The following is a 12,352-nucleotide window of genomic DNA, read 5'->3' as shown; positions in this document are numbered from 1 at the left end:
TGCTTCCAGACTGTGTTGACTGAAGGTAACGGAAACCAGGGAGAGCAAAGCTCAGAGAAGAGGGACCCTGGTACAAGATGAAACCCACTGACATATCAAGGGAGATATTTGTTTAATAACACCAAGCCCTAGAAGTCATGCATATTCACTTCCAGATGAATAAAATGTCACAAATTCTTATCTATTACATTGTTCTACACACCCATTTATGTAACTAACATAGGGGCAGATAGCAATATAGTCTTTTGTGTGTGTGTGTATAACAATATAGTTACAAACTATATGACTATATAATTCTACAGCTAGCTAGTATATGTATCTATTGGTACAGATATAGTTATATACACATGACTATAGTTGTATAGTTATATAATATGCAGTTATAGTATATGGTTATACATACTGTGTGTGTGTCTAAATTCAAAAGAAGGGATTACTGAAAGTGAGAGAACTTGATGCCACAATGTGAGAGCTGATTCCATAGCTCGTGGGTTTCAGACCCAGAAGTGGAATGTGCAGCCAGGCACTGGAGTTCAGGCATCAGCCCACAGGAGGCTGGGCACCTGGAACGGAACCCCTTGCATAAAGCCTGGATTTCGAAGAGCCACGGCCATCAGCAACAGGAGAACAAGACACGCTATGCCTGCTGGGAATGAAGCGTGTGGCCCGCCTAGGCCTTGGGTGGAAAAAAGCACAGGAATGAAGCATGTGCGAGACCCAGCTCCGCTCTCCCTTTCTAGACCAGCTGAAGACCCGGAGAAGGAGATCCGAGGGACGTTTATATAACCTGATCATCAGACCCACCCCAAGGGGAAAATCCACAAAGATGAGCTTGCAATCTGAAAATACAAGCCACCAAGGAATCGGATCCATGAGAATCCTCGATACGAGAGAACACGGAATAATGGCAGGCGCTGAGCAAAACTGTAAAACTGATGTCGGTGACGCAACGGGAAGCATCTTACACAACTCTCCTGTTTGTTTCCATCGGCCGTGGTGGCGAGAACCGCCAGGTGAAAGTGATTGATCGCAGCCAGCCCTACAAACGACCGTCGGAGGCAGATGAAAATACATCACAGTGAGCCTTGTGGTAAGGGTTGACGTGGGTAGAGCAGAGCTTCGGTGAATCTCTAGCACGGGCGTGTGACGTGCTACCTGGAAGAGACAGTGGAACATCCAATTCGGAGAGCATGGAGGGTCCCAAGGGCTACCTTCACTGATAAGCGTGGGCTGACTCTGCTGAGAACACCAGACCTGGTCCTCTAAGAAAGGGGGCAGACTTGAAGCCCAGTCACAGTGGCCCAGAGCTTTCCTGGTGCTTGGTTCACTGGATACAGAGGCACATGCACAAATAATAATAAGCGCATCCTCATTGTAACCCTGAGGCTGCCTTACTCAGCTCAGCTACTGCAACAGAATACCGTGGACTGGGGCACTTGCACGGCACACATTTGCTTCCCAGAGTTCCAGAGGCTGTTAGTCCAAGATCAAGGCGGAACGGGTAGGCTTCATGCTGAGGCCTCCGATCTTGGCTTGTGGGCAACCACTGTCTCACTGGGTGCTCATCTGACCTAGCCTTTGTATTCCCCAGGGGAGTAAGAGAGCAAGCTCTCTGGTGCCTCCTCCTAGAAGGGGCTCAGTCCTCATGACCTCACATAACCCTAATTGCCTCCGAAAGACCCCATGTCCAAATACCATCAGCCTGGGGGTCAGGGTTTCAACATAGGAATTTGTGGGGGGACACAAACATTCAGTCCATAACAGGGAAGTGCTATTAGCATCCCTGTTTTACAGACCAGGTGCCGAGGCACAACCAGGTTAAATGATTAGGCCAAGATCCCCAGCTTATCGATGTCAGAGCTAAGCTATGAACACAGCAGTCTGTACCTCTAGTGTCTTCTGTTATTAACTGTGCTGTGCTGTGGCTCTGCAGATGCTTCTTTCTGAATTCTCTCGATAACCTGGTGAGATAGGCATCACCAGCATTTAACTGGCAGGCACCACCAGCTTCCCATGCCAGAGAGAACCCTGAGTCCCTTCCCACCTACCCCATGATGCTCGCTCACCTCCAGTCTCCCCCTAGGTCTGTGAGTGGCCATGCACCTGCTGCTGGGGCCAGGAAGGCACCGTCATCCCCCATGCTGACCTTCCTTCCACACCCACGGCCAATCCCTCAGCGCGTCTCTATTTGCTTCTCTCTATTTCCAGAAGGAGTCCTGAATCGGACCTCTGCTTCCACCTCCGACTCTTCTGAGGTAAGTCCTGGCTAATCTCTCTCCTTCCCCAACTCTTGCTTTACTTCCTGACCATGACAGTCCACCTGCCACATGCAGGCAGAAGCGGCTCACTAAAATGTAATCAGCCCCCATTACCCTTCCCGTGCATTTCCCTCCAGCCCTACTTGTGATTCATACATGTCTTCATAAAATCCCTGTAATGTGCATAAATATCTAACGTTCCATCATGAACGTCTTTCCAGCACCATTTAAATCGCTCCGATAGCATTGTTTTCGACATCTGCACTCTATTCCAGGGCATGGATGCCCTATCAGTTCCCGATCTACTCTCCTGTCTTTGAACATTTCCTTTATTTCCAGTCTTTGCTGTAGTAAACACAGCTACAGTGAACATCTTTGGGGTTAATTCAGACATTTCCATATTGTCCAGGGATGATTGTGCGCTCAGCCTTTGCACACCTTGGGGAATGATTAGCCGGAGCAAATGGTGCCACGAGAGAGAAAATGTTGGGGAGATGTTTGTGAGGGCCTAACCCCCATTATTCACTTGAATATTTTCAGTTGCAAACGCAGTAAGGCAAACCTCCTGAAACTCCAGGGAAAGTAGGAGAAGATACCTCTCTGTTGAGGCTTTCCCTCCGGCATACGCCTCTGATAGACATCGACCCCGGCGTCAAGTGGCCATCGTGTCGGATCCTAGCACATGCATATTCTCCATTCTTTTGAAAGTTAACATCATCATGCACAGTTTTCCTAGTATTACCTAAGTCTTCAACCTCCTCATGTTACGGGGATATAAACATCCCATAATGGACCTTCTCATTCAGTCATTCCTTTATTGTTGAACACAGAGGCTGCTTTGAAAATTTTGCTATCATGTGTCATTCCCGGACATGTTTTCTCCTCTTGAATCATAAGCATTGTGTCTATGTTTCTTTTTTCCCTTTGCTCCCAAGAAGCTTATAGACTCAAATACGTGATTCAAGTGCAGCAACATATAGCCTGTTTCTCTAGGCTATATTCTTACGCATGTGTATACATTTTGCTCTGTCTTTTCATCTCTCTGGTCCTGATGTTTTACTGCTTTTTTAAAAAATATTTTACTATGTTTCCTACTGGCCTCCTCACAGCCTGTGGGGAGAGGAAGGATGGAAACTATTAGTAAAGAATTTAACCAAATGTTGAGGCAACCAGTCTATAGATCTGTAGTTCTTCCTCTCTCAAGAAATCGCTAACTAAAATACTTAGTATCATTCCTGAGAATTACATCACCAGATCAAAGAGTCAGACTATCATTAGGCTTCTGATACACAGTAATCCAGAGCTTTCCAGAGAAAATTAGGGGAATGTGGTTGAAACACAAGATAGGTAACAAACCTGAACTCCCAATGGTACCTCCAAACAAAGGTGAAAGGGCTCAGCGTGCTGAGTGCCGAAGGTGATGGAAGACTAGCCTACCCTTTGGAAATTTCAGCCTGCAGCTCATTTTGAGCCACAAAAAGTTGCCTATGGCCTGTCCCACCAGCGACATGCCAGCATCGTTATCATATCTTGGGATTTGAACAGGGAGAGTACCACCACTTCCTCTAGACAGGAGCCTTGGGTTCACATCCTAGGATGTGTCCTAAATTGAACATTTATTTTTTAAAAAATTTAATTACAGAAGATCACAAAGACACAAATATATTTTCATTGCAGCCTGAGAGAAATAAACCACAGCAAAGAATGATAGTTTAGATGGTGGCAGTGTAGAATGGGCCGAGGCCTGAGTTTCCTAATCTGTAATGAAGAACATTAATGTGCCCTCCAGCTTCCTGCTGAAGCCTGTGCTCCCATCCAGTGCTGATCGTCTCTTCACGTTCTGCCTCCCCGGATAACTGGGAGTCACCTGTATCCCCAAGGCCTATGAATGGGGGCACTTTGTAGGAACCTCAGGACAGTTAAGAGAACAAATAACTGAACAGAATGGTGGATGTCTTATCCTGCCCACTGAAAGATGAACCTCTGGAAGGCAGGGGTGCATCTTATTGATTTGTAACTTCCCAGAAGAGTCTGTGACACAGCATAGGCCCTTGATAAATGTTTATTAAATGAACTATTTGTGGGTGGATGGATGGATGGATGGCAGATACGTGGATAGATGGATGGATGGATGGATGGATGGATGGATGGATGGATGGATAGATGGTTGGACAGATGCATGGATGGATGGACAGATGGATGTATGGATGGATGAATGGATGGTTGGAGAGATGCATGAATGGATGGACAAATGGATGGATGGATGGATGGATGGATGGATGGATGGCAGGCAGATACATGGATGGATGGATGGATGGATGGATGGGATGGATGGATGAGTGGATGGATGATGATGGATGGATGAGTGGATGGATGGTTGGATGGATGTGCTACACCTTAAGATTTGGGAGAAGATGCGTAGGTTAAATGGGATAATACAGGGTGACTTTTAAGGGTCTCCACCAACTATAGGATTGTTTGTCCGTGGGCTTCACTGTGCTTTTCCAATATCTATGTATCTTCCCCTGTCGTGCCCTCTCCAAGACATGCCTTTTCTTCCTCACTGTCCTCATCATCCTGGTGAATCTTAACTCATCATTGAAAGAGCTGCATGGTTTACCTAGTCTTCCCTCTCCCCAGCTGATCAGCCGCCCTTCCCCCACACTCTTCTCACTGGCCACACCACCCTGTCCTGCAGTCTGGTTTCATAGTGCATTTCTGTCATTGAACAAGGAGTTCCTTAAGAACAAAGCCCAGGCCCAAGACTTTGTGCCCAGACCTGATATCCAGCTCAGGATTTGCTTGGGGGAATGAAATAGACTCCTGGTCTCAACCAGCTTTAACTTCCTTAGAGCATCCTAGGTGGTCTGTAACCAGAACCCTATAAAAACTGGTTTGAAGGCTATGCAATGCAGGCAGCTGGTAACTCAGACTTCACCTATACACGGGGTCAGAATCCTCATCTCCCTGGCTTAAAAATCACGTAAGTTTCATCATATATTTTAACACATTAAGATTTTTTTAATGTTCATTTACTTATTTTGAGAGAGAGCAAAGGAGGGAAAGAGGGAGAGAGAGAGAGAGAGAGAGAGAGAATCCCAAGCAGATTCCATGCTCCGCGTGGAGCCCGACATGGGGCTCAGTCCCACAAACCGTGATATCATGACCTAAGCCGAAATCAAGAGCCAGACGTTAACGGACCGAGCCACCCAGGCGCCCCTCGCATTTAACGTGTTTTAAAGTTCTATTCATCTCATTTTCTCTCCAAGGCAGAAAGGGGTGTTTTCTAACTTTAATTGCTGAACTTACAGCTCAACAGTCAGGCGTTCAGCGGCCTGTTCCGGCCCCAGCTGTGGCTGGGACTGCTTGGAACATGTGCAGAATCTGTGAGCTGCAGGGTGGCTGAGGACACCTCACTGCCACCAGCAAAATCCCAGAAACCTCATTCTCCCTCTGATCCGTGCAATCCACATGGGGAACATTCCTGACATAAACACGCCCGCTGAGTGTGGGTGCCCTGTGCACACAGAGGTCATCGGGGCCCAACCGTTCAAAGGCAAGATGCATCCTTCCAGATCACCTTAACTCTCTGTTTTTCAGGTGGGGGACCTGAGACCAGAAAAGAGAAAGGACTGGCCTGAGGTGGTAGAGCGACTTAAGGGACAATGGTGAGAATCAAGTTGAGCCCTTCCTCTGCCCCCACGGGCAACCCCCAAACTTGGCCTTCTTAGTAGGGCTGAGGGAGGGGACAGCCTGCAAGAAAGCACTTGACTGAGCCTTTCATTTCAGCCACTTGCCCGTTTTCTGGGTGGGAACCACACCACGTCTTGGACACCTGCGTTTTGAAGCCTGCTGGGCAAAGACTCGGAGCCCAGGGCCCATGGCAAAGGAGAGCATGCCTCTCTGGGGATTCTTCTTCCCTGAGCTCCTAGAAAGTAGGGCAGGTCTCCTCCTGAATGACTACCGTTTTGGGATCTGAGGTTCAAACCCCACTTCTGGTCCCGCAGTGCTCAGGCAAGGCCTCGGGGGAATGGCGACCTGTCTGCAGTGGAAACAGGACCTGCAGAAACAGGCTGCCATGATTCTCCTCTGCTCTCATCTCTCCTCACGAAGCACGACTTCAGGGCGAGTCTTCATTTTTCGCAGAGTCCTCGCCAAAATTCTTGGGCTGCCTAGGTTGGGCCTGGTTCAGTGAGGTCGCCGAAACGACTTGTGTGAAATGTTCTTTGTGTCTTTAAGAGCAGGAAACATAAGAAGAGTGGTCAGGAAGAAACCAGTGGGCCTTTGATCCCTTTTCACTCAAAGGTGGGCTCTGACACTCATTGACAAGGGGGAGACGGAAGGGTGCGGTGTGCCTAGCTGGCTGAAACCCAGTGGAATGCCTTCTTCCGTCTCCATCTCGGCTGCCCCAGGCCAGGCACTGGGAAAAATCAAGTTAAATGCTACTTCCTTCTGAAAGACCTTGTTTCCTCTTCTGGCTCTGTGAGATTATCCCCAAGGAACATTTCCTCAAGTCTGCTAACATCTAGCACATGGGAGGGGAAGGTAATCTTCCTAAGAGTCACAGATGGTCAGAGATGCTATCCAGTCCAACAACTTTGCTTCACCGATGGAGGACCCAGGGGACCTGACCAAGGGCACAGAGCCATTTGGATGCTAACAGCAGGGCTTCTGTCTCACTCTGACCCCTCAGTGACACACCCAGTGGCTCTCCCTGGGGAGTCAGAAATGTTAGCTGAAGTAACCTTGACCCCAGTCTTGTCATTCCCAGATCAGTGCCCTTTCTTCTAAACCACTCGTTCTCAAAAGAGGCCGGATAGAAGAATCAATCACCTGGATCACTTGCCAAAATCCTGACGTCTGGATCCCACCTCCAGAGATTCTGATAGAAACTAGCGTGGGTGGGGCCTGAGCACCGGGACTGTCAAACCCTCCCAGAGGTGACTCCAATGTGCAGTCAGGACTTTGAATCTAAATCATGCTGCTTCACAAGACAAATAAAGAGAATTACCGGTCTCTCCGGCCATTATTTCCCGTCTTCCCAGATAGGGGAACAAGGGTTTGGGTCAAGAGGAAAGTGGAGACGGACCTTCAATTCGCCCTTGGAAATGAACTCTCCGTCCCCCACCCCTAAAAGACACAGAAGAGGACCAGGCTTGGAGATCAAGTTAAATGTCCAATTTATTTTTATAACTTGAAACCAGAACAAACTTGGTTTTGAACAAGCGTACAAATGAAATGGCAGACACATGCTGAACTCAACATTGTGACATTAAGGGAAAAAAGAGGCCCAAAATCTTGTACAGAGAATCAAAGGAACAATAAATATTTTACTAAGCCATATTGAAATGACTTCCTATCATCTCAACATTGTATCCATAATAAAAAAAAAAAGTGCCTGTTTCTTAAACAGAGCACAAAAACCAAGCAATAATAAATAGTTCCAAACTTGTAGTAAAAGACAGAACTTCCAAGTAAACAACAGAAGCTCATACAATAAGTAATAGAAAAGGTAATAAAAATATTTCGCCTTGCCAGTACAAATGCAAACAACTTAAATCAATGGAACTTTGCTTTGCAGGGTTTGAGATAGAAAGAGCACCAAAATCACGGGTTTGCCTGTGGCAACATAAACCTTCGCTGCATCGCTTCGGACTGGGATGAAAGGCTGGCTTCCTTACTTTTTGCGTTTTGCTTAGAGTAGTTCAGCCTCCCCATCTCCCCGTGAAAGACCCTCTAATGGCAAGTGGCAGGTTCCAATTTGGGGCAACTTTGAACAAAGTCGTGGCAGTATGGAAACTGGCCCCAGGTGGGCTGGTCACCCAGGCTCGGGGCCCCTCTCACTGCGTCATCTGCTCCAGGGTTGGCTTTTTAAACGTGAAAGAGAAGCATAATGCGCTTCTTCTCTGCGGTCGACAGAGACACACAATCTTTGTGCTTTAGGATGGCTTCGTCCTAGCATTCGGGTGACTTTGTGTAAGCTGGTGAGGGCTGGCTAGCTTTCTCAATGACAAGAGGACCTCCTTGGAGGCTCTCAAGTAACCTTAACAGGGCATCCGGAGGAATGGGCAGCCCCTGGGTCTTCAGGTCGGGGCAGGTGGGGCAGGTAGGAAACTGACATCTCAGCTTTCTCTCCCCTCCTCCCCTTTTCTGTTCACTTTGCAAAGGTAGGTGGCAAGGAGGGAGGGGGTACCGAACGGAAAAGCTCCCAGAAGAAAGATTCCTGCATTTGGTAAAGAAATTGCCTAAAAAGATGCTTGGTTATACTTTCATAACCTGAAATAATGGTTTTTACAGTTCCTGAAATAAAAAATGGCTTCCTGATATAGGTTATTTTTTTAAAAAATGTATTATTCCCTCATCCAAAACACCACCACTTTATTTCATCTTAAAGCTACTTGGCTTTACAAAAAAAAAAAAAGAAGAAGAAGAAGAAGAAGAAGGACGAGGGGGTACAGGGAGGGAGGGAGAGAAGAAATTAAATAAAAATGAAGAGGACAAAGGGCTGATAGAGGCTGGAGAGGGATGGAGAGGAAACGCAGAGGAAGGAGAGAGAGATGGAAAGGCACCGAATTCATCCCAGGCCCTTGGCACTCGGAAACGGACGGAATGTGGGTTTCAGCGGGAAAAGCAGCAGAGCAGGTAAGAAAGACAACAGGCCAACACTCTCCGCGGCAACGAGAGGCCCTGGCTGGGACGGGACTCCTTCCTGAAATCCAGTTTGTGCTGGTCTCAACAGCAGCTCGCGGCCCCAGTGCCCGGCTGGTTCACCAGCTCCTTCTCCTGCATCTTACATGTCTGTTTCACGTTTTCCCAAGGACTAAAGCAAGCTCGGTCTGCATTTCTTTCTGCCCTCGAGGGCAGATGTGGTGGTGACCGCCAAGGCGGACGGTAGAGATGGAAGATGCTCTCCCGCTCTCTCCTCGAACGCCTGACATCTCGCAGATGGCCTCTTAGAGAACAAGGGGGCCCTGCGAGATGTTACTGGCATCTTTACAAAAACCAACTTTCCCCACTCAACACGAATACAGGATTTCCCATCGGGTCTGCTGCGGCCACACCAGGGAGCCTTGATGCAAGGTTCGGGCCATTCGGGGAGAAGCCCTGCTCGAACAGTCCTTTGTAGAGGCCAATTTCGACAAAAATATATACAACTAAAATGATCTGTGAACCAAAGCATCTAACGACTTCCTTTTGTTTCTTTCCCTCAAAGGTTGTCAAACAACTCTTTCTCCTGTACAATAGGACTTCACATACAAATTTTTTTTTGCAATATTTTATCCTGCCAAATTAAAAAAATATATTATGGCAGCCTGTTTGTTTTTGTTTTTTTTCTTTTTATTTCCAAATTCACTAACAAAAAGGTACATTAAATCCCTTTAAAAGGACAAGCTTACAGTTAAAAAATTACAAGCTCCAGTAAAAATACAGCAAGTGCCTACATCATATGAACCAACCAATATATCCATTCCAGAGGGGGGTGGGAAGAGAAAAATAAGTTCAAGGTCAGAAATGTGATTTTTTTTTCTGCAAAGCAATAACAATATTAAGCACTTTTTTTCTACATACTTTTTCTACATGGTGTAGCAATCCCCTTTTAATCCCCAAATACAAGTTTCTATACATTTTTTTTGAAATAAAAATTCAACACCCAAGGCAGAAAAGAATTTACTAAAACTGACTTTACAGTTACTGAGACAAGAACAAATTTATAGACCCACCATTTAAATTTTACTGCAACATTTTCAAGGAAAAGAAAAGGGTTTTTTTTTTTTTTCTTGTTTTGTAAAATGCCCAGGCATTCTCAATTATTACAAATACTGGTCCACTTTTACAGTAATCAAGAAATTTTAATATATATAATATATACTAAAACCCCGTCACCAAAAGAAAACAATATACACGCAGCCACTGTGGCATTTTTTTAATAACCTATTAAGCAAACTTTGAAAAAAAATGATCGCTCCAACACACATACACACGATTTTTTTTTTACCCTTGTATGTATCCAATACTGTAAACGTATTTTTAAGACAGAGTGCACTAAATTTAACTTTAGAAAAAAAAAATTAGCCATTGTTCCTGAATTGTTTTTGTTTTGTTTTGTTTTTCATTCAACAATATCAGCGTGTTAACTTCTGTCACTTGAGTTTTAATTCAGCAGTAAGTCACCTCCACGCCAAATCTAAGCAGCGTTGTTCCCCAAAAACAAAAGGGCTTGAGGATCATTCAGCTAAGGATGTCCCAGGTTGTGCTGGGTTTATTTCTTCATTTGATTGGGTCCTTATGGCATTTTCATGTCCTCTATCTTCAGCCAGAATTTTAAAATTTTAATCTAATTAAAAGTAAGTGTGGCTTCGTTTGTGTCTAAGTACTTTTTCTTGTTACTCTTTTAAAAAGTCTTTTCATTTCCCAAAAAAAAAAAAAAAAAGAGTTTTGCATTTGTCTCAAGAGACTCAAATAGGAAGATCAGTTTTCAAGGCACTCAACGTCAAATTGAATGGCAGTAGAAAGACTGTCCAATAAATTATTTTATTTTGTTCTTTATAGTGCCAGTGTTGTGAATGCCACGCTTAGCAACACTGACACTCCATCTCAGCCGCCCCTTACAGTTTAACCCACCTCTGGGCCAGAGAGAATATGCTGCAATTTCTTGTTTAGAAGCCATTTAATTTAAATGCAAACAAAAGCTTTAAAGTGCGGGTCAACAGAATTCCAGGGTCTAATCTTAACAGTCCAATGTTTAGTACCTTCCAACCTAATGGGATAGAAAAAAAAGAAAATTGGGAAGTAGCGCTGGGCACCTTCGGTTGGAACTCTTTCCCTGCTTTTCCAGTAAAAGGGAACAGAAAGTCGCAAGACATTCCCCCCTGTCCGTACAATGTCATGTGTGTGCATTAAATGAGAGAATACTAACTCCTCTCGATTCAATTCACCTCATTCAGGGCACTTGACTGCTTGAGACATGGTCAGTTATCGCTTGTAGCAATACAGGACTTGGGATTTTTTGTGGTGGGGGCGAGAGAGAGACAGAGAGACAGAGACAGAGAGAGAGAGAGACAGAAGCAGTCAAGCCAGAAGCCTGAAAGAATACCGCGGCTTTCTTCCTTTCTGTGTCACGGCAGGTCACCACCGGCTACGAAAAAAGTACCCTCAGCCCATTTTATGTAGCTTAATCCACAGCAAAGAGCCAAGCCGGCATCCCGGGGCACACCCACACCCCAAGAAAAGGCCAGTATCTGCTGGTGATGCACTACTGTAGAACGTTCTCGGGCCATTCAGCCGGCAGCTCGGAAAAACTCGCATTTCTCGGCAGTGCGGGGGGGGGGCGGGTTTGGGGGTGGGGGCCCCCCACCACTAAAATGTTTCCTTGTATGACGTCAAGGTTGCAGAAAAGGCCTCTGTTACTCAGGGCATCGTCAGTGCTACATCTCCATTCCAACTCCGAAGCAAAGTGCTACAACTTTAAAGATTGTTATCCGCCGTATACACATCCACCCCCCCTTCCCCCCAAAAAACAAAAACCAAAACCCAAAAACAGAAAAACAAAACAAAACAAAAAAAAAAAAAAAAACAACGCATGCCATATTTTATTTCAGGACCAAAGAAGGAATTTTTTTTTTAAAAAAGTAAACAACTTTAAAAGTCATTTAAGTGTTGGCTTCTTCACAAGAAATTACACATGCTTAGCTTAAATTTCAAAAAAGCAGCGCCCTCCCCCCCAAATTATAATTTAAAAGATAAGCTTCCCTTCTACATTGCTCCAGGCTACTACTGGGTTTTAAAAAAAACAACAACAACAAAAACGAAGAAGGGATGGGTACCCAACAGAATCTCTTAAAAGAATTTAAACACAAAGAATAATAATAAAAAGTACCTGCACATGCCAAAAAAAAAAAAAATTACAAAAACCCAATAAATACAGAAATTATTGCACAGTTAAAAGGCTCCACAATTTTTTACTGCCTCCATCAACCCTCGGGGTTCCGTAGGACTTCGTAGACACAGGTTAGGCCGGAGCGCCGCCTCCCCCGGGGCCCGGGGACGCGCGGGGGCGGGGGGGGGGGGGGGGGGGGGGGGGGGGGGGTCGGTAT

This window comes from Hyaena hyaena, unplaced genomic scaffold, assembly GCF_003009895.1.
Source record: "Hyaena hyaena isolate Hyena2069 unplaced genomic scaffold, ASM300989v1 scaffold_427, whole genome shotgun sequence".
NCBI lineage: Eukaryota > Metazoa > Chordata > Mammalia > Carnivora > Hyaenidae > Hyaena > Hyaena hyaena.
The sequence above is the reverse complement of the archived record's forward strand: the minus strand, read 5'-3'. Positions refer to the sequence as shown.